Here is a 26,499-nt window from a genome sequence, read left to right as displayed (position 1 = left end):
ATGAAGACTAGAAAGGCAGACCCACATCTCTGAAGGGCTGCGGGAGGGCGTCGGGGGAGGGGAGGACAGGCTTTTCCTTTAGGCTTAGAAGACCCATCGGGACCCGCAGGGAGGAGCTACAGCAGGATGTACATTGTGGCCTAAGGTTGGAGAGAACATTCCCACAGAACAGCTTGTTCAGTATGTGCGGGGGTAGGTAGGGCCATTTATTAGCACTTGCTAGGTGCCTTGTCACTGTGGTGGAAGACCAGAGAAGCAGAGCTGATGAGGGTTCAGACTTCGTCCTTCAAGGAGAGATGGACCACGCATATAATGGGAGACCCCACAGTGCAGGTCTGCAATGCACCGCAGGGGACAGGAAGGCCACAGGGGAGGCGCTGCTGAGTAGAATCTACAGTGGGACTGACGCTGATGGAGAGGGCAATCCAGGAAGAGAGAGTGGCAGACACCAAGGCCCAAGAAAGAGGACCTAAGAAAGGAGGTGTTCGAGGGTCTGGCCCGGAGATCAGGGAGGCCTGAGTATAAGGTGCTGTGGGAGACACCTGGGGCTTTAGGGTACCCACCCGAAGGGTAGGTAGGACATATTCCAGGAGGCCCTACACATCATGCAAAAGGCTTTGCATTTTATCCTGTAAGCAGAGGGGAGCTAGTGACACATTTTAACCTGGAAAGGGTCATCATAACGTTGACATCTGAAAGCACAACGTCACACGCTCTCATGGAAACGCTTTCTGTAACAGTTCCCCAGCCGGACTGTAGGAATCATGATTGGTGTTGCTCCAGGCCCTTTGGATATTCGTGGAAGGAAGGAAGGAAGTCTAGCAGGAATAGGTTGCAGGCAGAGGAATCCTGAGGGGCTGGAGGGCAGGTAGAGAGACAGGCACTGATCTCCCAGGCGGTCATCACCTGGCTCTTGGCGGAGGGGTGCCGTTAGGTGACTGCAGAGACAGGGGCAGCAGCTCAGAAGCAACACACATTTGGATGCATCATTTTATTTCTCAACCTGGAATTTTCACTTATTGGTATATTTATTTTTAAATCATATCAAAGAAATAGTGCAGAAAAGAGTTTATAATGAAAAGCAATGCTGCCATCCCACCCCTAGTCCCACTTTCCAGAGGCAATCTCTCCTCACTTTTTCTACATCATTCTTCCTGCAGTCACCACCACAGCTCTGAGTATGTGCTCATCTTGCCATTCTTCATCCACTGATTTTAGACACTACTGGCATTTGCTGCCTCTCCGACGACCGAGCTTCTTGTGCACAGCTCCTTCCTCATCTTCCGTCCCTGAGCAGGTCCATGGCAGCCTTAATTTCTCTATTGTGATTTTAAGTTATGCACCAAGCAACTAGAGATAATGGCACCCTCCGAAGCTCCACTTTGTAAGGGAGGTGGTCCTTGCCCCCTGCCCTGCTCTCTGGCTTCCCTCCTCCCAGGTGACAGACACACAGGCTCCTCAGACTCCGGGAGCCCATAAGGAACCTGCAAAGGGCACAGGAAGTACACTGGAGGTCTTCGCAGAAATTTTGTTGAGCCTGGATTTGGGGTTTGGGCAGGTCATGCAGGTGCCATCCCAAGAAGGCTGAGCACGTGTAGCCAGGCGTCCTCACCCTGACAGGACACAGAGGATCGAGCGGAGGGACAATGCTGGCTGGGACACCAGCTGCACCTGCAGCCTAGAGGAGGTGGGAAAGAGCTTGGGATTGATTGAGTGGAGGCAGAGATTTGAAAGAGGAGGGCGGGAGAGGACTGGTGTGCCCAGCTCTGAAGGCAGGCCCTCTGGGACATTTTCAATGCTCTTCAGTTTTCTTTGAAAAGAAAAAAGGCCCAGATTCCAGGTGCTGGCCCATTCATCTTCCCTGGAGTATTCATTCTGCTGAATTCTGGAAAAGATTTATACACCAGTGGCATTCTGTAGTGAGTGCTAGGCTGGAATTCAAACCCAGGTCCACCTCTTTTCCAGACAAGTTCTTTTCTCATTTCTGAGGGGCCATGGAAATTCTGAGTGGGGTAGAAGAGAAATCACTTCCCTGCACTGGTTCTGTGGGGGCCAAAAGATCGGGAGATGATTGCCATTGAAAAGGTAGCTTGTTACTCACACTTCCCAAGAGGAGGGAGCCCCCCACCATGCAGGGCCGCATGGGGAAGCCCCAGGGTTGATCAGGAGGCAGAGGGAATGGCAGGGAACTGTGGTCCAGGGCCTTTGCTGTGGTTTCCACAGGAAGAAATGGGGAAGGGAAGGGAAGCAGGCTAAAGACTGGCTAGTGTGAATCATTTCAGTGGGCTCGGAGGCATAGGAGCTGCACCTTGGGTCTGGTAATTAGGGCAGGTGGACAGTGGCCTGCTGGTGACAAGGCTGGATGGTTGGGGGTGTGGGGTCTGGGTTGGTTCGTTTGCATCTGAAAAGCACAGTCCCAGGTGAGATCCTTTACTCTAGGAGTTGGCTGACCCTGGGAGGGCAGGCCCCGGGTGTCAACGCATCACAATACAGACAATAAAAGACACAGTGAGACCTGGTCCTTCGTTCTCTGCACTCCACTGGCATATCCAACTGTACAGTCATTGGCTGTGAGCGTTTGTCTTACCACTGGGCTGAGTTTCTGTGGAAGACAGAGTAGGTCCTAACCAAAACTCAACGGACTGAAAGAACGCAGGCTCGTTTCACCTGATGGAGCTTGTAGTGACTTTCATGACAGATGCTGGTAACAGGTCCACAGCAGGGCCAGCTTGGAAGTGTTATCTTGCAGGGTTCTCACAGTCACTTCCTTCTCCAGGTCTTGTCAGCCTTCCCCAGGGTGTAATGTGAGTGCTTTCCTCCTCCTGGATGGTGTTTTGGTGACCAGGAAGGGACGTATTTCAACCTTCCCCAAAGATGAGGTGGCCTTTGGCCTCAGGAATTTGCCACAAACTCATGTCATCTCTGTGTCTTAGGACATTTATTTGAGGGGCAGGGGAACAAATGGATTGCAGAGAAACATCCTGGCTGAAAATATCCTGGCAAAGCTTAAGGAAGTACTTGAGACACTTCACACCGAGGAGCAGAACCAGCTCGCTCAGATGAGTGAAAAGCGTGGAGAAATCATTAATCTGGTATTAAATTATACTTTTTAAAATTTTCTTTTTGCCTAGCTGCCCATGCTGTCAAATTACTCAGCAACCCTACGTAGCTGAAATCAGACGTTTACTCAGGAGTATAGGAGAGGATTACTTTCCAAATCCACAACGCAATGCTAACTTTATTCTTGATTCGTAACGTGAAGCCCAGGGACGAATATGTGTGTGTGTGCACACACGTATGGGTGTGTGGGTGCGTGTGTGGGTGCATGTGTGTGTGTGTATGTGTGTGTGTCCATGTGTGTGGGTGGGTGCGTATGTGTGTGCATTTATGTGGGTGCGTGTGTGCGTGTGTGTGTGCATGTGCGGGTACGTGTGTGGGTGCGTGTGTGTGTACACGGGTGTGTGTGTGTGCATGGGTGCGTGTGTGCATGTGTGTGTGTGCGTGTGGGGGTGCGTGTGTGTGTGTGCATGTGTGGATGTGTGGGTGCGTGTGTGGGTGTGTGTGGGTGCGTGTGTGTGCGTGTGTGTGTGCACGGGTGCGTGTGTGCGTGTGTGTGTGCATGTGGGGGGTGCGTGTGTGTGTGTGCGTGTGTGTGGATGTGTGGGTGCATGTGTGTGCGTGTGTGTGTGCACGGGTGCATGTGTGCACGTGTGTGTGCATGTGGGGGGTGCGTGTGTGTGTGCGTGTGTGTGGGTGCGTGTGCGGGTGCATGTGTGTGCGTGTGTGTGTGCATGTGTGTGTGTGCATGGGTGCGTGTGTGCATGTGTGTGAGTGTGTGTGTGTTGCGTGTGTGGGTGTGTGTATGCGCACGTGTGTGGGTGCATGTGTGCATGTGCATGTGTGTGGGTGCTTGTGTGTGTGCGTGTGTGGGTGCCCTGCAGCCCACAGTGGGGTTGAAGGGGTCACATGTAGAAGGGGCTCAAACAGCTACAGTGATTTATGAGATTTATGAGACTCCAGCCACCCTCAGTCATGTCAGAGAGGGGGTGGGATAGGATGAGACTGGCGAACTGGCTATTCCTTCTGCTGCCTCCTGAATGGCTGCTGAGGAGGGACTCCTTTGGAGAGCCGAGTGAAATTCTGGCGTTCGGATGCTCAGCACACGTTTTCCGCACAGTGTGTCATATGAACCCTTGGTTGTTTCTGTCCAATGCTCTGTACATTTCTACACACATATCTACAGTGTGCCTTGTTACAAAACTATATGTGTTCTACAAGACACTCCACATTCCCTTGCTAAGGGATCTTCAAAGGGAATTTTGAGGTAATTTTCCCCTTTGGCACTGAGTTTAGGATGGATCCTTGTGTCAGATGTGATACCCCTTAAAAAGGCTTTAATTCTTTGCTGTTGACAAAGCACATTTACAACCTTTAGCCTACTTGACTCCCAGAGCAACCCCAGAGGGGCAGAAGAAGGCAGAGTTTCCATGTTACATAGATTAGGTAGCATCAGCCACCGGCCTTAGGGGCCTCATCTAGGTTGCTTGTCTTTGCTAATTATCAGGTGTAAAATAAGTTGACAATTTTTTTTTTTTAAGATGGAGTCTCACTCTGTCGCCCAAGCTGGAGTGCAGTGGTGTGATCTCAGCTCACTGCAAACTCCGCCTCCCAGGTTCACACCATTCTCCTGCTTCAGCCTCCCGAGTAGCTGGGACTACAGGCGCCCACCACCACACCTCACTAATTTTTTTGTAATTTTAGTAGGAACGGGTTTCACCGTGTTAGCCAGGATGGTCTCCATCTCCTGACCTCGTGATCCGCCTGCCTCGGCCTCCCAAAGTGCTGGGATTACAGGCGTGAGGCACCACGTCCGGCCTCCTAAGTTGACAATTTATTTGGAAGAAGTCAAAAGTATTCATGAGACTTCATAATTCTGCCGTAACTTGAAACTCTGAAGCCAACTCCCAAAGCAGAGATGTGGCTCTGAAAGAGGCTCTGGAAGAGGGTCTCCTAGCTCTGAATCAGGTCCCCCACGGTGGGGCAGGGTCACTCTGAGATCCTCTACCTTCAGCCAGCCACCTGGGCCACTCCTCGCTTCCTTGCAGCTTGTGCTTCTGCCGAGATCAATGACATTGCTTGGGACAGGCTAGGTCAAGCCCCTGAGGTGCAATTATGTATTCCTCTTTAGACTAGGCCCTTAAGAATTGGTTTAGTTTTTCACAAACTTGCTACGATTCTGCCTCATCTTCAGCAGTCACCTCTAGGGTATTCATTCAGAGCCTGCCCCTGAGCTGAGTAAGGAAGGGGAGGAAGCAGAAGAAGCAGGCCTGGGGCATGGCACCTCTTTGATCCCCTCCGTCTAGAAATGTTCTCAGCTTTGAGTCCCGTAGTGGGGCTCACTTTGTTTGTGGAGGTCCTTATAATATTATCAATAGCTACCAGGGGTTTAATGTCATCCAGGTGACAGGCACTACTCCAGGCATCTTATGTGCATCACCCTATTTAATTCTCACGGCAGTCCTATGAGGCAGGCGGTGTGGCAACATGGGAAAAGCTCTGACCTTAGACTCAGAAGGACCTTGTCTTCTAATCACAGTGCTGTCCCTTCCTGGCAAGTTACTTACCGCCTTCTGAGCTTCCTCACCCATAAAACCGTACTATGTAGGCTGGGTGTGGTAGCTCACACCTGTAATCCCAGCACTTTGGGAGGCTGAGGCGGGCAAATCACTTGAGGCCAGGAGTTAGAGACCAGCCTGGCCAATACAGCGAAACCTGTCTCTACTAAAAATACAAAAAATTAGCCAGGCATGGTGGCATGTGCCTGTAGTCCCAGCTGCTTGGGAGGCTGAGGCAGGAGAATCACTTGAACCCGGGAGGCAGAGGTTGCAGTGAGCTGAGATTGCACCACTGCACTCCAGCCTGGGTGACAAAGCAAGACCCTGTCTGGAAAAAAAAAAAATACTATCTAAGGCAAAGGGTGGTGGTTGTGTGAGGATTCCGTGAAATAACAACATGCACTTACTAAATCACGACCAGACCATCTTAGTACTACCATCACTTCTGTTCTACACACACCAAGGTGTCTGTGCAACTGACTTTTAATACTTGCTTCACACATTCACAATGTCATCAACCTGGGTAGGGCAGGTCTCTAGTGCATGGGGCTAGAAAAGGAAGGAAACAAAGTTTCACTGACTTTTCTTTTCTCAATCAGATGTGCCTAAGTGATGAAGAGCCAATGTGCAGGATATTCAAGCTCTCTGGGGACCACAGTTCTCGCCAGGTAGCCAAGATTGCTGATGCGTACACAGAGAGGAAAGCTAGCTTTGCTGAGGACATTCAGCAGGTGCTGCAGAGATCTGAGAGCACAGTCCAGGAAACTGAGGTATGGCTTGAATGGTTCCTCTCTTGTCCCTGCATTAACAGGAAGACAATGTTTGGTTCTGGATTCAACAGTTTTCTCTTCAAAGCACTAGGCCAACAAAGGTCATGTATAAATGCAAGGGAGAAATCATACATTGCATTCTCTAGAGACAGGTTCCCCTTGAGTCTGTCCTGAAACATGCCAAGTTTTGAAATGTGCACCTTAAGAACTGGGTCAGTCCTGATGACTTTCAGGACTTCAAAAAGTAAACAGTTAATAGCCAATTAATTTGCCTTCCCTGAGTTCAGGAGATGGAGCTAAGAGTCGAGGGAGACCACAGCAGTTAGAGTACATAGGACAGAGTTCAGAGAGGAGATGGTTACACAAAGAGAGATCCTGGAGACCTGTTGAGGGTCTTCCTTGACTACTTAGCAGTGAACTGATCAGCATATGTCTGTGAAGACACTACCCAAGGTTAGACAAGGAAACATAAAATTACTGAGGGAAGAGCACCTGATGCTTGCACGGGACAAGGAACAATGCCTATTTCCACAAGACTGGAAAAGCTCATACATCATGGAACACTGGGAAGAGTACTCAGAAGGTCTTGTCTCCGAGTAGTCAGGAGTAATTAGCCCTAGATGGACCACTGCTGTGGACCCACCTAAAAAACAATAAAAGCAAGACCTGAAAGGATCAAACTCTTTCCAAGTAGCTCCACTGCATCCCATAACAAAATTGACGATTTATAGGAATACAAAAATATCCAGCTCCCAACCAAGTAAAATTCACAATGTCTGGCATCCAATCAAAGATTACCAGGCAGGCAAAGAAGCAGGAAAACATCGTCTATAATGAGGACAATAATCACACAATCAAAATCAAATCAGAACTGAGATAGATGTTAGAATTAATAGATGAAGACACTAAAAGTTATAATAATTATATTCCATATTTCAGAACGTTACAGACAGAAAATATAAAAATAGGCTGGAGTGCAGTGGCAGGATCTCGGCTCACTGCAAGCTCAGCCTCCTGGGTTCACACCATTCTCCTGCCTCAGCCTCCTGAGTAGCTGGGACTACAGGCCCCCACCACCACACCTGGCTAATTTTTTGTATTTTTAGTAGAGATGGGGTTTCACCGTGTTAGCCAGGATGGTCTCTATCTCCTGACCTCGCGATCCGCGCACCTCTGCCTCCCAAAGTGCTGGGATTATAGGCATGAGCCACTGGCCTGGTCAAAAATTTTTTTAATTTAAAAAGAATTTCCTGGCCGGGCGCGGTGGCTCAAACCTGTAATCCCAGCACTTTGGGAGGCCGAGACGGGCGGATCACGAGGTCAGGAGATCGAGACCATCCTGGCTATCACGGTGAAACCCCGTCTCTACTGAAAATACAAAAAAAAATTAGCCGGGCGCGGTGGTGGGCGCCTGTAGTCCCAGCTACTCAGGAGGCTGAGGCAGGAGAATGGCGTGAACCCGGGAGGCGGAGCTTGCAGTGAGCTGAGATCCGGCCACTGTACTCCAGCCTGGGCGGCAGAGCGAGACTCCTTCTCAAAAAAAATAAATAAATAAATAAATAAATAAAAATAAAAAGAATTTCCTTATGGGAAAATTATGAGGGAGGTGTGTAGCTGTTTTATCTTTGTAGCTATCTTATTTATGAATAAAATGGGAGGCAGGTTGCCTGACACAGCTCACTGCTTGACTTTTCCCTTTGGCTTAGTGATTTTGTGCCCCAAGATTTATCTTCCTTTCACAAGAGGTATACATTGTTCATGTGCAGGAAAACTCAACATTGTTGAGCTGTCGGTGCTCCCCAAAGTGTTCTATAGCTTTAATCCAATTATTAATCCAATTGTTATTAATCTCAGCAAACTTTTTTTTTAGTTAACAAGGCGATTCCAAAGCTTAGATGGAAAGGCAAGGATTCTAGAGTAGCCAAAACAATTTTGAAAAAGAACAAAGTTGAAGCGCTAACACTACCTGATTTGAAGAACTATTATAGCTGGGTATGGTGGCTCTCGCCTATAATCCCAGCACTTTGGGAGGCTGAGACTAGAGGATCGCTTAAAGCCAGGAGTTCAAGACCAGCCTGGGCAACAAAGCAAGACCCTGTCTCTACAAAAAATTAAAATAAAATTAGCCAGGTGAGGTGGCATGTACCTGTAGTCCCAGCCATCCATTTGGGAGGCTAAGGCAGGAGGGCTGCTTGACCCTAGGAGTATGAGGCTGCAGCAAGCTATGATTGTACCACTGCTCTCCAGCCTGAGCCACAGAGTGAGACCTCTCTGAAAAAAAAGATTTTTAATAAAAAACAAAAATCAGAAAGTATTATTATAAAGCTATAACCATCAAAACAAAATAATATTGGCATAAGGATACACAAATGGAACAGTGGAAAATAATAAAGAGTTGGGAAATAAACCCACAAATCTGAGCTCTTACAAGGCTACAGAAGCAATGCAGTGGAGGAAGGATGGCCTTTTCAGTGAATATCCATATACCAAAACATTTTTTTTTAAAAAAAAGGAAAGAAAGGTAGAAAGGAAGGAAGAAAACAAAGAAAAAAGGAACCGGCATTGATCCTTAACACTATATGTAATAGATCTCTTAATAGATCATAAACTTACATACAACATCTAAAACTATAAAACTTACAGAAAAAAAAGAAGAAAAATATTTGCAAAGCACATACCTGATAAAAGGTAAAGAATATAAAGAACTCTCAAAACTCGACAATAAGAAAACAAACAACTCAAAAAAAAATGGGCAAAGTATTTGCATACTTCACCAAAGAAGCTACACGGATGAAAAAAATAAACATATGCAAAGGTTGTCTTAAGGAAATGCAAATAAAACCACGAGATAGCACTACACCCCTCTTACAAAGGATAAAGCATACCAAGTGTTGATGAGGATGCGGAGGAACTGGAACGCATACACTGCTGTCAGAAATGGTATAGACACTTCGAGATAGTCTGGCAAATTTTTAAAAAGTTAAATATGTGATCCAGTCATTCCATTGCTAGGTTTCAAAACATGTGAGAATAGGAAATGGACATGCATACAGAGACTTGTGCACAAATGTTCAAAGTAACTTTTTAAACTAATAGGCATGAACTGGAGACAACCCAGATGTACAGATGAATGGAGAAACAAATTGATACACACAAGAACCCATGAATGGAACTGAAAATTGCTGAGTGAAAGAAGCCAGACAAAAAAGAGCAAGATTCTGTTCATATAAAATTTTAGAAAATGCAAACTAACATACAATTAGAGAAAGAAGGCCAGTGATTGCTTGGAGAGGCAAGGTCAGGAGTGGGTAGAAGCAAGGCATGAGGAAACTTTTGGGAGTGATAGATATGTTCGTGATCTTGCTTGTGATGATGGTTTCCAAATACCAAAGAAGTTTCAAAACTTATCAAATTATACACTTCTTGGTACATAAATTACACTCAATAAAGCTATTTTATTTTATTTATTTATTTGTTTGTTTGTTTATTTTTCCCCGAGATGGAGACTTGCTCTGTTGCCCAGGCTGGAGTACAGTGGCGCAATCTCGGCTCACTGCAACCTCTGCCTCCTGGGTTCAAGCGATTCTCCTGCCTCAGCCTCTGACTGGCTGGGATTACAGGCACGTGCCACCATGCCAGGCTAACTTTTGTATTCTTAGTAGAGATGGGGTTTCACCATGTTGGCCAGGTTGGTCTCGAACTCTTGACCTCGTGATCCACCTGCCTCTGCCTCCCAAAGTGCTGAGATTACAGGCATGAGCCACCGTACCCGACAATAAAGCTATTTTAAAGATTTAAAGGATATTGAAAAACTGAGCTTACTGAACTCTAGCATGCATATGGCATTATCAGAAAACAAAATGCATACTTTCCTCATTCATTTATTTATTTGTCTGCATGTCTTGGATGCCTGTCAGGTGCTAGGCCCTGTGATGGTGACTGGGTGTACAAGAGAAAGCAAGACAAAGTTCCAGCTCAGTGAATTTTATTTCCCCAGTTGTTTACAAATGCTTTGATTTGACCTGTAGATAAATTTGTCAACCATTAGTATCTTGGCTCTACTGAAGGAGTAAGAACACTTTAAACTGAAATTCTTTTTTCTTTCTTTTTTTTTTTTAGTTGAGATGGAGTCTCGCTCTGTCACCCAGGCTGGAGTGCTGTGGCATGATGTCGGCTCACTGCAACCTCCGCCTCCTGGGTTCAAGCGGTCCTCTCGCTTCGACCTGCCAAGGAGCTGGGATTACAGTCGCACACTACCACATCCAGCTAATTTTTGTATTTTTAGTAGAGATGGGGTTTCACTGTGTTGGTCAGGCTGGTCTTGAACTCCTGACCTCCAGTGATCTGCCCACCTCAGCCTCCCAAAGTGCTGGCATTACAGGTGTGAGCCACCCCACCCGGCCCCATTTTAAGCTGAAATTCAATGGCGATGAAGAGCTAAATTAATACTTTTGAGAAATGCCCCTGCAATGGTACACTCTGAATTGGAGGGCTCTGTTCTGGACCCTAACGATCCAGCTTAATGGCTCACTGAGGGGTACTGAGGAAAACCGTAACTCTATGTGCTGGGAATCCAAGTGTATTTTAAATGAGAAGCAGGGCTGGGGGAGATAAACAAGCTTGTTCTTGTGTGAACTTCTCCATGGGAGTTATCCTGTTCGAAAACAAGTGTACTGTACCATCTATTCCTTATCATAAACACAGAAATTTGAATGACTCATTCAAGCTAACGAATAAAGTGTAATCTATGTTAAATCTTTTTCATATTTGTGGCTCTGTTCTCGATAGAAAGCCCTAAAATATTTATCAGAAAATAGATCATTTCACTTATCAGAAAATAGACCCTTTTACAAGTATAAAATACTCCACAACTTGTAGCATTTTAATATTCCTATATAGAGCAGAACTGTAAGTTTTCTTGGAAGCTGAAGTACAACCAAACTAGTGTTAAAAATTCAAAAGAAATGTTTTAAATCTTAAAGGACCCAACTGGGTGAAGGATACAAATAAATCAAGAGTCTTCTCTTTATTAACTTCTTTCCTTTCTTGACCCCATGTGCCAGCATCTCAGGAAACACTCACTTCCAGTTACTCTGCATAGAGTAGTCTGTGTCTAGTAACTGTTTTCTGGACTCGAGGGAAGTAAAATGGCCACAACCTCCAGGAGATCTACCCTTCCTGTCTTTCCCAACTTCTACAGCTAACTTGGCCACTTCTTAATGTTCATCTTCCTCTATCACACCTACAAATCTTGGTGTGCCCCACTGCTCAGCCCTCAGGCCTGTGTCTACATTCTCTCCAAAAATAATCTCATCTCGAGTCCCTTCCTTTAAAAATCCCCTGTGCTGATGACTCCCACAGCTAGATCTCCAACTCAGATCCCTGTCTTGATCCCAGTCCCACACAACTGCCTCCTTGAAGTCTCCATAGGGGCCGGGCATGGTGGCTCATGCCTGTAATCTCAGCCCTTTGGCAGGTAGATGCAGGCAGATCGCTTGGGCCTAAGAGTTCCAGACCAGCCTGGGCAACATGGCAAAACCCCATCACTACAAAAAACACAAAAATTATCCAGTCTTAGTGGTGTGAGCCTGTAGTCCCAGCTACTCGGGATGCTGAGGTGGGAGGATCACTTGATCTAGAAAAGTCGAGGCTGCAGTAAGCTGTGATGGCACCTGCACTCTAGCCTGGGTGACAAAGTGAGACAGAGAAAAGAAAGGAAAGGAAAAGAAAGGAAAGGGAAGGAAAGGAGAGGAAAGGAAAGGAAAGGAAGAGAAGAAAAGAAAGAAGAGAGAGAGAGAGAGAGAAATCTTGACGGGATGCCCTCAAGCACCTCAACCATAACATGCACAAAAGAGAATTCTCAATTCCTTGCTACCCACCCCAAAATTCCTCCTCCTAACCTGCTGGACTCCAGGTACCATGGCTCCCCAGGGATCGGAATGACTGGGGCTATCACTGCAGCACCCGTCCTTATGAATTGCATCTGTTACCGGCAGCAAATCCGAGTGGGTCTGCAGCAACCTGAATTCTTGCCTCCTCTGCAAACAGAATTTGACGGAGGGGGATAAGGTAGAGGGAGAGACTGAGGCAAGTTTTAGAGCAGGAGTGACAGTTTATTAAAAAGCTTTAGAGCAGGACTGAAAGAAATAAAGTATATTTGGACCTGGAAATTAACGTACTATCCTCATCACTTCTGGGTCAGGGCCTCTGGGAAGATGGCAGCAGTGCAGGGAGCCGAGGTGAAAGTGGATGGTAGCGAGCCAAAACTGAGCAACAAAGTCTCTGTTGCCCCGGCTGGAGTGCAGTGGTCGTGGTAATCATTAGTTCCAGGGTGTTCTGCCATGTTGACACAAGCTGCTGTAAGGCTTGTTAGGGGGTCCCTGCGCAAAACTTCCTGGGTAGAGTTGGGTCGCAGGGAACTGCGACTGGGTCAACTTGCTCCTTTCACAGCGCCTCACAAGGATAAGCCATTTTCTGATCAAAGAAGTGAGCTGAAGAGACGCCTGAAAGCCAATAAGAAAGTAGCAGAGAAGGAAGCCAAGCGGAAAGAGCTCAGTGAGAAACAGCTAAGCCAAGCCACCACTGCTGCCACCAAGCACACCACTGACAGTGGTGTGGGTCCTGAGGAAGAGAGCCTGGACCCAAATCAATACAACAAAATTCACCATCAAGCAATTCATCAACTGAAGGTCAATGGGGAAGATCCATCCCCACACAAGTTCCATGTAGACATCTCACTGACTTCATCCCAGAATATAGTCACCTACAGCCTGGGGATCACCTGACTGACATCACCTTAAAGGTGGCAGGTAGGATCCATACCAAAAGAGCTTCTGGAGGAAAGCTCATCTTCTATGAGAAGGGGTGAAATTGCACGTCATGGCCAATTCCAGAAATTATAAATCAGAAGAAGAATTTATTCATATTAATAACAGACTGTGTTGGGGAGACATAACTGGAGTTCAGGGAGTCCTGGGAAAACCAAGAAAGGTGAGCTGAGCATCATTCCGCATGAGATCACACTGCTGTCTCCCTGTTTGCAGATGTTACCACATCTTCACTTTGGCCTCAAAGACAAGGAAACAAGGTATCACCAGAGATATGTGGACTTGATCCTGAATATTTTGTGAGGCAGAAATTTATCATCCACTCTAAGAGCATCACATATATAAGAAGTTTCTTGAATGAGCTGGGATTCCTAGAGATTGAAACTCCCATGATGAACATCATCCCAGAGGGAGCTGTGGCCAAGCCTTTCATCACTTATCACAACAAACTGGACATGAATTTATATATGAGAATTGCTCCAGAACTCTACCATGCTTGTGGTTGGTGGCATCAACCAGGTTTATGAAATTGGACGTCAGTTCCGGAATGAGGGAATTGATTGATTTGACACACAATCCTGAGTTCACCACCTGTGAGTTCTACATGGCCTATGCAGACTATCACGATCTCATGGAAGTCATGGAGAAGATGGTTTCAGGGATGGTGAAGCATATTACAGGCAGTTACAAGGTCACCTACCCCCAGGTGGCCCAGAGGGCCAAGTCTATGATATTGACTTCACCCCATCCTTCCGGAGAATCAACATGTTCATAGATGAAAACTTCTGTACTGCCCTGGAATACGGGCTGCCCCCCACAGCTGGCTGGGACATGGGCATTGACCAAGTCGCCATGTTTCTCACGGACTCCAACAACATCAAGGAAGTACTTCTGTTTCCTGCCATGAAACCCGAAGACAAGAAGGAGAATGTAGCAACCACTGATATGCTGGAAAGCACAACAGTTGGCACTTCTGTCTAGAAAATAATGATTGCAAGTTGTATAACTCAGGCGTCTTTGCATTTCTGCAAAAGATCAAGGTCTGCAAGGGAATTCTTGTGTGTCGCTTTCCATTTGACTACTGTGGTTCAGTTCAGTCATCAGAATAGAGACAAGGAATTAAACATTTCTTTTTAATCCTTGTTACCAAATAAACCATTTGTCTCTTCTCAAAAAAAAAAAAGAAAGAAAGAAAGAAAGAAAGTACCTTTGGAAGAGGGCCAGCGGGCAACTTCAGAGTGCATTGTTTGACCTTTGACTTGGGATTTTCTACACTGGCATGCTTCCGGGCAGTTGCGTCCCTTCTCCCCTGATTCTTCTAGTGGGGTGGGCTGTCCCCACGTGCAGTGGCCCGTCAGCACTTAAGAGGAGCTGCACGCGCAGTGCGTTTACTGGAGTTGTGAGCATGCTCACTTGAGGCGTTCTTCCTGTCCTGGTCGAGTGTTCCTAGACAGTCACATAACAGTTACACTCCACCGTTTTACCCCTTAGTGCGCATGCTTGAGCCCACTCCCCCAACTCCTGAGTTTTTGTTGGTTTGTTTTGTTGTTGTTTTCTCTTTTTTTTGTCTCACCCTGTCACCCAGGCTGGAATGCAATGACACCATCTTGGCTCACTGTAACCTCCGCCTTTCAGGTTCATACAATTCTCCTGCCTCAGCCTCCCCAGTAGCTGGGATTATAGGTGCCCGCCACCACACCCAGCTAATTTTTGTATTTTTAGTAGAGACAGGGTTTCACCATGTTAGCCAGGCTGGTCTCAGACTCCTGACCTCAGGTGATCCGCCCGCCTCAGCCTCCCAAAGTGCTGGGATTACAGGCACAAGCCACTGTGCCTGGCCAGGATCCCTTTCTTAGTAGGCAGGAAACTGAGATCCAAGTCTACCCAGCTAGCAAGAACCAAGATTCTCCTGGGTCTGTGTGGCTCCATTGGTGTGCTTTCCCCTACTTTTTGCTGCCCCATCTGGAAAGACCTGATCACCGGGTGATACTGGTACTGGGGTTTATTTATTTTACTTATTTTTGAGAGAGGGTCCTGCTGTGTCACCCAGGCTGGAGTGCAGTGGAACAATCACGGCTCACTGCAGCCTTGACCTCCTGGGCTCAAGGGATCCTCCCATCTCAACCTCCAGAATAGCTGGGAGTACAGGCATGTACCACCATGCTCAGCTAATTTTTGCATATTTTGCAGAGATGGAGTTGTGCCATGCTGCCCAGGCTGGCCTCAAACCCCTGAGCTCAAGCAATCCACCTGCCTTGGGTCTCAAAGTGTTGGGATTACAGGGGTGAGCCGCTGTGCCCAGCTAGGCGCAGCTTGGTGAACTGAAGACCACCAGTTCTAGAGTATGAGATCTTGACTTTTTCTAGAAATGTTAGAATGGTTGTATCTTAGATTTCATTTATTCCCCTCTGAATTATTCAGGTGATGTCTTCCATGTGGCTATTCTTTCAACAATGGTCTGCATTTGGCTGTAGCAGAAGTCCATGAGCAGTGGCTTTAAAGAATTAGGGGTTCTATTTTTTTACTTTAATGAAATGTCCCAAGGTAGGAAGTCAAGGCTGACTGGCTTGGGAGCCATGATGCTCCAGCCCTTTTCTCTCAGCTATTTGGTATGTGCTCTTGTCAGCAAGTAGTCGCAGGATGACTGTTGCATATCGGCAGCCTGTCTGTGATCCCTGCAAGGAGAAAGGGAAGGATCAAGACTGGTCCCGGGGGCACCTACCCACTTTTAAGCAGCTTCCCAGAAGCCCACCTGACTGGTTCTACTTCTGCTTCCATTGCACACCTGGTTACTCCCAATGTCAAGGGAAGCAGGAAATGAATGTAGTATTTTTAGCTGCCCACATTGGTTTCTCCAAAGAATCAGAGTTCTTTGGGTAGGAAAGAGGTGAAAAACGGGTAATGGCCTGGCAACCAGCAGTGTCTGCCAGGTCTGGGGCCTCCCTGACTCAGGGTAGAAGCCTGGGCAGAGCAGAGCCTGTGGGCTGGAGGGCCTCCCTGCAGGGCTTGCCTAAGTGTGTATTAGTGCTCCCTCGGCAGGACACAGAGAGGCTCCTCAGACCTGCCCACCAGTGCCACCAGCACAAGGACCATGATCGAAACCATCGGAAACTGCCTGATCAGCGGCATCCACAGCTGTAGCTGCACGGTTACCTCGAAGCAGGAGCTGGAGCTGGAGCATGCCTCCGAGTTGGAGAGGCTGCAGTGGGTGGCCCGGGACCTCACAGCCCCCCACCAGCTCTGCCACCAGATGCTGAGGCTCCTGCAGCAGCACCGGAATGTGGTACAGTTTCCGCAAGAAAGGACAAAAAGCTCAGGATGGAGATGAAGAGGCTCATGCATGACGGCATGGTCCCCCAGGTCCCTGAAAAGGACAACGTGTCTATCGGGCGCTATTTTCAAGAGCTCACTAAAGGAATAGATACTGCTGGCTTGGTCCTGCCTGAGTTAGCCCAGGCGCTGGCCACCGCGGCCAGGCTGCCCGAGGCCTGCAGGACGGGCGGGGCCGTGCAGAGCGAACTGTTGGAACAAATGCTCCAGGAGATTTTATGCAAGTCAGAGTTGGGCTTGCTGCCAAAACCCAACAAAGAGGCAAAGCTTCCTGGGGACCCATGTTATTCCTCCTCCACTTCCTCCACTGGTGTGTTCTCCACACAAGGAAGTGGGTTTAGGTCTAGGGAATCAACAGCGTAAAGTCATATTTTGGCCTCAAAATGTCAAAAACTTTCATCATTTTGTCTGTAATTTCAAAGTTGCTAGACTTCACTTCTTAAAAAGAAAAAAAAAAAAAACTTTCCCCATTGTGATCTCTCTCTTGATTTGGGTTATTCTGCTGCTAATTAATCATCCAGAGTTTTTTTTGTTTTGTTTTTTTCATTTTTAATGGAAACCTGCTTTAAAAGCTTGTTGCTGAAAGCTAACATAGGAGGACTTTAACTAGTGGGAGATGCTGGGCTTGGCTGGGCTGGAGGTGGTGCAGGAGGTGAGTTCTTGGCACAACTGAACAGAACAGCATTGTGTTCTGATGACTTACTATGCAATTTCAGCTCAATTGAGCTTCAAATACTAGACGTCACAATGGCAATGACTCCACAGAAACGAAGCCTTTGGTTAGCTCTTGTCCATGGATTTAGTTCTTTTTCCATCACAACAGTCCTAACTGCAGTTTATTCGATGCTTACCAGAGACTACTATGCACCCTTCATATTAACGAGTTAATTTAATTCTCAAAATAACTAAAAGAGCTGAGAATTATTATCTCCACCTTATAGGTGGACACTCAGGGTCAAAAAATGTAAATAACTGGTTTAGAATCACACATTTACTTAAACAGTGAGCCGTAAAACAAATCCAAGTCCATCTGGGTGAGGCCTAGTTTCTTGTGGGATATTCCCAAGTCTCTGAAAGCAGTACTGATCTGGAAATATCACCTTAAAGAACACTGCTGGCCTGGGGCGGTGGCTCACACCTGTATAATCTCAGCACTTTCGGAGGCCAACGCAGGAGGATCACTTGAGGCCAGGAGTTTGAGACCAGTCTGGGCAACATAGGGAGACCTTGTCTCTACAAAAAAAAAAAAAAAAAAATTCTTTTTTTAAATGGTCAAACATGGTGTCCCCCACCTGTAGTTCCAGTTACTTGGGATGTTGAGGTGAGAGGATCGTTTTAGCCTAGGAGTTCGAAGCTGCAGTGAGCTATGATCGTGCCACTGCACTCCAGCCTGAGTGACAGAGTGACATCCTATCTTTAAAAAGAAACCACTATTACAATTCTCCAGGAGTTCACTCACTCTTCTTTCCAGTCCACTAGTTTTTATTAAACATTTATCTTAAAATTCAGTGTTGATGAAATTCTTTGTGCATACCTATTTATGCACAAGCACCGAGTTGAATGCTTTATGTATGTTACATTATGAGAACTCCATTCCACACGCGGAGACAAGCATTAGAGTGCCCCGTGCCCACCGAACAGACAGATGAACTGAGGTGAAAGAAGATCAGCAGTTTGTCCAAAATCGCAAATAGCATGGTAGAAATGCGGACTGCAGATGTCACTCTCAAGCCAGTCCTCCTCCTAACCACTTCATTAGTAGCATCTCTGGTTGCAAGTGACAGAAATTCCATCTAGCTCCGGGGAGAAAAGAGGGACATGTACAGCTTCTGATGATCAGTGGGGAAGTGGGGGAGTGGCCTTGAGGATGCCTGGATGTGGGGACTCAGCTGCTATCGTGACCTCTTTCTCTGCTTTTTGTCTCTTTTCCTTTCTGAGACAGAGTCTTGCTCTGTCGCCCAGGCTGGAGTGCAGTGGCGTGATCTCAACTCACTGCAACCTCTGCCTCCCGGGTCCAAGCGATTCATTCTCCTGCCTCAGCCTGCCAAGTAGCTGGGACTACAGGCGTGTGTCACCACACTCAGCTAATTTTTGTATTTTTAGTAGAGACGGAGTTTCGCCATATTGGCCAGGCTGGTCTCGAACTCCTGACCTTGTGATCTGCCCGCCTCGGCCTCCAAAGTGCTGGAATTACAGGCGTGAGCCACCACGTCCGGCCTTGTCTCTGTTTCTTGACTCTTGCTTTGCTTTTTCTGCTGTGGGCTGACTTCTTCTCACATGTCATTACAGCTTGAGATCTGAGGCTAAGAGGACTTCCTTCTCCTAGTTCATGTTTACTACCTTTCCAGGAAGGGACACTGGCCTTACTGAGGTACTGTCCCCTTATAGGACTTACCAGTGTGTGTTACCCACTCACCTCCGTGGTTAAGGTACTGTGATTAACAGCTGAGACCAAAACCCCACTAACTAAAGTGGGGCAGGAGCTGTATTTCAAAAGAAAAGGCCGTGCTTCCAGGCCAGAGGACACAAATTTAGATGACTTCAGAGGCCAGGCTCGTAGTAAGAATGAAGCAGGCTCAATGGGGACTGTGACAAATAGCAGAGCCCATGCTTCACATAAAGAAAATATTGTCATGTTGGAATGTAGGCTGAGTGTAGCCAGAGATGCCAATTTTTTTTTAGAAAAGCAAGAAATCTAGATTTTTTTTTTTCCTGTTAAATGTCTTGATTCTTTTGCATGCTGTCAGCTAGTTAAAAATAGCTTTAAAACATTGCGCGGGTGTCAGAAAGAACTTCTGTGAACCAGATGTGACCCCCAGGCCATCACCCGTTTGCAAACCCCTGGCTGTAGGTAGAAAATATAATGAATGTCCACTCCACCCGGGAATGCTCCCTGGGGAGACTCACTATGCCTGGGCCCCCAGCTGTGGGTTTTCTCTCTTCCTGCTGTAATTCTTCAAGAGGCAGCTTTTCTGAGCACAGAGAAAATGGGAGGCTCCTAGGTAAGGTTTTGGAAGGCACTGTCCAGACATCACCCTCGCGGTCAAAAAATCCATGATGCTCTGTGCTAAGACAGACCTGAGCGGACTGTTGCAGAAGACCCAGTGTATTAGGCAGGGTTCACCAGAGAAACAGCCAAGAGGAGATATATCCAGATATAAAGAGATTTATTATGAGGAATTGGATTGTGTGATTTATGGAAGTTGAGAAATCCCACAATCTGCCATCCACAAGCTGGTGACCCAGGAGAGCTGGCTGGTGGTACAGTTCAAAGACCTGAGGGCTTGAAAGCTGATGGTGTAGATTCCAGTCTGAGTCTGAAGGCCTGAGAGCCAGGAGCACTGAGAGCAGGAGAAGATCAATACTCCAGCTCAAACAGGCAGAGCAAATTCAACCCTCCTCCACCTTTTTATTCCATTTGGGCTTTCAATGGATTGAATGCCGCCCACCCACACTGGGGAGGGCCACTTGCCTTCCTCAGTCCACTAGTTCAAATGCTGCTGTCTTCCAGACACCCTCAAAGACACACCTGGAAATAATGCTTGGCCACATATCTGGGCACGCTGAGGCTCAGTCAAGAGGACACATAAAACTGTCACACTCAGGAATAAGAGCAGGAAGTCTAACCTGTGAATAGTCAGGAGACCAAGAGGCAAACTCATCTTTGCAACACCATGTGATGAGCGTCAGGCCGGAAGGGAGCAGCTACATGAAGGCAGAGCACTACATCTCTCCGAGGGGAAGGGCTTAGGGAGGGTGAAGGTCACAATTTCCAGGAGGACGTGTTTGCTTTCCCTTAGTTGTTTTGCTTACAAGGAAAACAGACTTGTTTGTCCATTTGAAGAAAGGTAGAGGGAGGGTTCTCTCCTAAGGCTGCACGGAGACAGATAGACAGGTAGAGTTGTAACCATGAGATGGCAAGGCCTCTGGGACACAGGCCTTAGGGACAAGGGGTCTCTGGCTGTGGTTTGGGGTTTGGCTACTCTGGGAACCTCAGCTGCAGGACTTTGCTGGTCTACTCACTACTCAGCATCTCTGCCCAGTTATCTTCCTGGGCCCAGCCAGTTGCTTCTCTCTCAACTTATTCATACTTTCTGTGAGTCCTGACTCTCATGAGTGAGACTCCCCTTGTGGCCACTCCTTTTATTTGTATCCTTCAAGCTCCGCCTCCACTTTTTTTTTTTTTTTTTTGAGGTTTTTCATTTTGTTTTGTTTTTGAGGTGGGGTCTCCCTCTGTCGCCCAGGCTAGAGTGCAGGGGTGCGATCTCAGCTCACCGGGTTCACTGGAACTCTCTGCCTCCTGTGCTCAAGTGATTCTTGTGCCTCAGCCTCCCGAGTAGCTGGGACTACAGGCATGTGCCACCATGGCTGGCTAATTTTTTTTTTTAGTAAAGAAGAGGTTTTACCACGTTGCACCATGTTGCCCAGGCTGGTCTCAAACTCCTGAACTCAGGCAATCTGCCTGCCTCGGCCTCCCAAAGTGCTAGGATTACAAGCATGAGCCACCGCGCCTGGCCATCTCTTCACTAATTGTGCACTTCAACAGAGATTTATTGGGTACCCACTGTGTTTGCCAGGCCCTGTTCTAGAATGTAAGATACAGTAGTGAAAACATGCCAGACAAGTTCCTTGCCCTAATGGGGGTAGAACACCAATAAAACAAGCAGATGGAACCAGAGAGTGCCAAAATGTTATGTTACAAAAACGGAGTGGTGAAATCTGATTTAAGGTGGAGATTTACACTGGGTGGCCAGCAAAGTCCTCTCTAAATAGGGGAGGTTCAAGTGCCATCTGGGTGACAAGGAGCAGCCAGATGAAGATGGGACAAGCATGCCAGGTGACCTGAGCAGTAGCAGGAGTGGCAAATGGAGAGGTAGGCCCGGGCTGGACACGGGAGCATGCTCAGACTGGAACCCAAGGAACACCATGGGCTGCTCTGCACTGCAAGCAGGTTGTTCTGTTTGATCCCAAACTGCAGAATGCATGCTCTTCCTATCCGTTGCCAAATAATGATCATTAATGACAACCAGGCTCTGTTTATCACTCAGCAGTCCCAAATCACTTTCCTAGGTATGATCTGGCTGAAATATGAAGTTTCTATCCAAAGGTGTTCCTAGGAAACAGAATTGCTGGACATTCACTCATGTTTGTTCTATTCCAAAGACTGCATGTTCTCTCCACAAAATGCCCACACGCATGTCTGCCACATTGGGCCAGCTTCCAGCAGAAGTATACCCAAATGTCAGGGGCTTGTATGAGATAGAAGTCACGTCTTCCTCACTTAAAGTCTAAGCTTGTGTAGAAAGTGCCCTGTGATGCTACCAGAGAACTCAGGTTAGCTCTTCACTGCTACGTGCAACTGGTGGGTACAGCGGCTCTCCACCACACCCCAATTACACCCAGGTAGCTAGAAATCAGAAAGTGGGAGAGGAAATCCAGAACCCCCTTCCATCCTGCTCACAGCTCATCAGCCAGAACTTAGTCACACAGGTACGCTCAGGGGGTAATTTAATTCTACTATCACCAAAAAACTGGGTTTCCGTTTACTATAGAAAAAGGAGACATTGGATATTGGGGAACAACTATCAGTTACTGGCATGGCTTTTATTTTTTTTTATTTTTATTTTTTTTGAGACGGAGTCTTGCTCTGTCGCCCAGGCTGGAGTGCAGTGGCCGGATCTCAGCTCACTGCAAGCTCCGCCTCCCGGGTTTACGCCATTCTCCTGCCTCAGCCTCCCGAGTAGCGGGAACTACAGGCGCCCGCCACCTCGCCCGGCTAGTTTTTTGTGTTTTTAGTAGAGACGGGGTTTCACCGTGTTAGCCAGGATGGTCTCGATCTCCTGACCTCGTGATCCGCCCGTCTCGGCCTCCCAAAGTGCTGGGATTACAGGCTTGAGCCACCGCGCCCGGCCATTATTTTTATATTTTGTCCTAATTATGAAAGCAATACATACTGCCAGGAATCCAGATATACATATATGTGTGTGTGTGTGTGTGTGTATATATATATAAAATAAAGGCCAGGAGTAATTCCAGAGTTAACTGCTGTTTAAGGCAAACAAATTTTTTGTAACCTTAGTTCTCAATAATATATCCTGGCCCGGCACAGTGGCTCACGCCTGTAATCCCAGCACTTTGGGAGGCTGAGGTGGGTGGATCATGAGGTCAGGAGTTCAAGACCAGTATGGCCAAGATGGTGAAACCCTGTCTCTACTAAAAATACAAAAATTAGCTGGGCATGGTGGCAGGAGCCTGTAATCCCAACTACTCAGGAGGCTGATGCAGGGAATTGCTTGAACCCAGGAGGCAAAGGTTGCAGTGAGCCTAGAGCATGCCACTACACTCCAGCCTGGGCGACAGAGCGAGACTCTGTCTCAAAAAAAAAAGAAGGCCGGGCACGGTGGCTCATGCCTGTAATCCCAGCACTCTGGGAGGACGAGATGGGCGGATTACGATGTCAGGAGATCAAGACCATCCTGGCTAACACGGTGAAACCCCGTCTGTATGCCGGGCGTGATGGCGGGCGCCTGGTAGTCCCAGCTGCTCAGGAGGCTAAGGCAGGAGAATGGCCTGAACCCAGGAGAAGGAGCTTGCAGTGAACAGAGATCACACCACTGCACTCCAGTCTGGGAGACAAAGCGAGACTCCATCTCAAAAAGAAAAAAAAAATAGCATATCCTGATAATCTTCCTATATCCATAAATATAGATCTACATTACTATCAGAACTTTTTTTTTTCCCCTTGAGACAGAGTCTCGTTCTGTCGCCCAGGCTGGAGTGCAGTGGCACAATCTCAGCTCACTGCAACCTCTGCCTCACAGGTTCAAGTAATTCTCCTACCTCAGCCTTATTTGTCTGTATCTCTTGGATGCCTGTCAGGTGCTAGGCCCTGTGGTGGTTACTGGATGCACAAGAGAGAGCAAGACAAAGTTCCCGCTCAATGAATTTTGTTTCCCCTGTTGTTTACAAATCCTTTCGTTTGACTTGTAGATATTTGTCAACCATCAGTATCTTGGTTCTGTTGAAGAATTAAGAACATTTTAAGCTGAAATTCTTTTTAATTGTGATGGAGTCTCACTCTGTCACCCAGACTGGCCTGCCATGGCATGATCTCGGCTCACTGCAGCTTCTGCCTCCTGGATTCAAGAGATCCTCTCACCTCAGCCTCCTGAGTAGCTGAATTACAGGCACATGCCACCATGCCCGGCTAATTTTTGTATTTTTAGTAGAGATGGGATTTCACCATGTTGGCTAGGCTGGTCTCAAACTCCTGACCTCAAGCAATCCCCCCCACCCGCCTCGGCCTCCCAAAGTGCTGGGATTACAGGCGTGAGCCACTATGCCTGGCCATGATCATACCTTCTCATGGCATGTTTGGACCATAATTTATGCACTCCCTATGGTGTACTGGTAGATGGTTGTCATTTGAGGCTACAATAAACAAGATGATGCCTGTGGAGGATCTTTGTATGTATGTTCTGTTATTTTCTAGGCATAAATTCCTAGCAGTGGCTAAATGCTGGATTAAAGAACACTTTTAAAGATTCCGATTCTTGCTGCCAAATTGGCCCGTAGACTTGCAGAAATTTATACTAATGCCTCCAGTGTTTCCTTCTACAATGCCACTGATCAACTAAGAGATGAGAACGCTTTCATTGTTTTTTAAAAATTTGTCTTTATTTGATTACTAGTGAAGATGAGCATCTTTTCACATGTATTGACCATTTTCTTTTGTTAATTGTCAGTTCACATAGTTTTAAACAGACCATATTTTAATAGGAGTGTTCACTTTATCCTACTGATTTGAAAAAAAAATCCACTTTATTAAGGATAACATATTAGCAAATGCTTATGTAGTACTTATGTGTACCAAGCACTGTTCTTAGCTCTTAAGATGTTTATATTCATCTTTTCAACAGCCTGTATTGTTATCCCTCTTTTATAGATGAAGAAACTGAGGCACAGAAAAGATACACAATTTGTCCAGTGTATAGTTGTACAGCTAGGAAGAGGCAGAACTAGGATTCACACTCAGCAGTCTGGTTCCAGATCCTTGCTTTTAACCACTGGACATTCAAATTAATGTTTTGTCTCTTAGAGATGTTTTTAGACTTTTACAATGTTGCCAATTTTTGTCTTTTAACTTCACAGTTTTTTAAAATTCAGTTTTCATGTATATTGGCAAATCCATTAACATTTTCCAAATGGATTCCACTTTAGGGTCATTTAGTTGGCCTTCAAGGGTAAAAAATGAAGCATAGACAGGAAGGTAAAGGGTAATGTATGTCATATGCACCTTTGCGAACTCACCAAGAAGTTTCCGATGAACATATGAAGAAAATGTCAGAAGGGCTCATAGTGCTATACGGCTTCTTGTTATAAATTTCTTCTAAAACACACTGGCCCACCAGCCTCTACTACCAACGTCTAATTGAAGCTCACAGCACCTCTTAACTCTGATATCCAACAACATCCTGATTTATTTGCTAATACTTTCTTCCCACTTCAGCCTACTTCATCATTATTAGATTTCATTTAATACCGCCCTACTGATGTGCTAGGTACTTGGCATAGACAGGAACCAAACAGTTTCTGCCCTTGAAGAGTTCCACATCCCCTGCAGCATAAACACACAGTTTCCCTGAACTGTACTCTATCCAGCTCTGGGGCCCGCTCCCTCCTTTCTCAATACATCTTCCAACCTCAAGAAGTCCTCCCTAAATCCCACCCATGGCTCAAGCTCAAGTTTTCCCCCCTCTAGTTTTTTGTCCACTTTAGCTCACAAAATAAAGTCCCCATCAAAAATAACAAAACGAAACAAACTCCTTTGGCACTTACTGCATGCACTAACATGAGTGCTAAAAGGGGAGCTGATATCACCACCTGAGATCATAAATGTAAACGTACAGCATATCAAGTACTATTTCTCATAGTTCTATTACAGATAAGGACCCAAATTTTTAAAGTGTTGCTCAAAGTCACAAAGAATTACTAAAAGCAGAGCAAGAGCCCAAGTCTTGGGGTTCCCAGTCATAAAATCTTAGAACTGGCAGAGACCTCAAACGGTACCTTAACTAGTGATTTCAGAGTCCTAGCATGTGAAAGTTGTAATGGGGATGGAGGAACTCTGCTTTGGATTAACTTTAAAAAAAGAAAATCAAGGATTGCTTTGAAAAACGTTTGAAGACAAAAATCTTCAAAACATGGGATGGAAAAGATAACAAAAGCAAGCTCAGGGAGGCTGAGGTGGGAGGATCTCTAGAGCCCGGGTGTCAGGGCTACAGTGAGCCGTGACCCGCGCCACTGCACCAGCGCTGGAGACAGAACGAGAGACCCTGTCTCGAAAACACAAGTAACAAAAAAACTCTCAGACCCCAAAACTTAAAGGAATAAAAGTAAAAGGTTGGGCGGACACAACTCCTCCATTTGACAGATGAGCAAACTGAGGCACAGAGAGCTGGCCTGGCCAAGGCCTCCTGCAGGGCACAGGGTCAGCTGACAGAGAAGGGCCCGAGGCTGCACCCTGGACAGCGTTTGGACCTTCCGGGTCGCGCACGTGTAAATTGCCCCAGAAGCCTGAGGAAGCAAAGCAGCCGCCCCGCCCCGCGGGAAGCTTGTTCAGCGGCCACGTGACACAGCCAGCCCATCACGCGCAAAGGGCGGGGCCCGGAGGACACCACTCCCGCCACTCTCCCAGCCCTCCAATAGGAAAGAAGGAGATGGTATTGGTAGGCGGGCCAGACCCGCCTTCCCCGCGGTGGACGCCCCGCGCGAGGCGGGCCCAGCCGCCGCCCTCCAGTCGGGGGGACGGACGAGCTCAGCTAGGCCAAGGCAAAAGAGCGACGCGCACTTCAATCAGACGGCTTCACCAATGGGCTTGAGCGCTTTCCGTGGCGCCCGCCCCTGCATCGGCCTCCCGGCGCCCGCGCTGCTTTCCCTCAGGCCGCCGCGGCGGCG

General features: G+C 47.1%; 1 protein-coding gene and 1 pseudogene across 1 annotated transcript in view; both read left to right on the top strand.

Moving 5' to 3' along the window:
- The window catches only part of PTPDC1 (protein tyrosine phosphatase domain containing 1), a 123,236-nt gene extending 116,916 nt beyond the window's left edge, over positions 1-6,320 (top strand). The window contains exons 10-11 of the transcript XR_492134.3: positions 2,934-3,092; positions 6,215-6,320. The gene's annotated coding sequence lies outside the window, so the exon portion shown is untranslated. The remainder of the gene's footprint in view (positions 1-2,933; positions 3,093-6,214) is intronic.
- Positions 6,297-19,058, top strand: LOC140712904 (lysine--tRNA ligase pseudogene; annotated as a pseudogene).
- The last annotated feature ends 7,441 nt before the right edge of the window (positions 19,059-26,499 follow it).

This window comes from Chlorocebus sabaeus, chromosome 12 (genome assembly GCF_047675955.1).
Source record: "Chlorocebus sabaeus isolate Y175 chromosome 12, mChlSab1.0.hap1, whole genome shotgun sequence".
Taxonomy (NCBI): Eukaryota; Metazoa; Chordata; class Mammalia; order Primates; family Cercopithecidae; genus Chlorocebus; species Chlorocebus sabaeus.
Note: the sequence above shows the minus strand (reverse complement) of the source record. Positions and strands in the feature narration are given on the sequence as shown.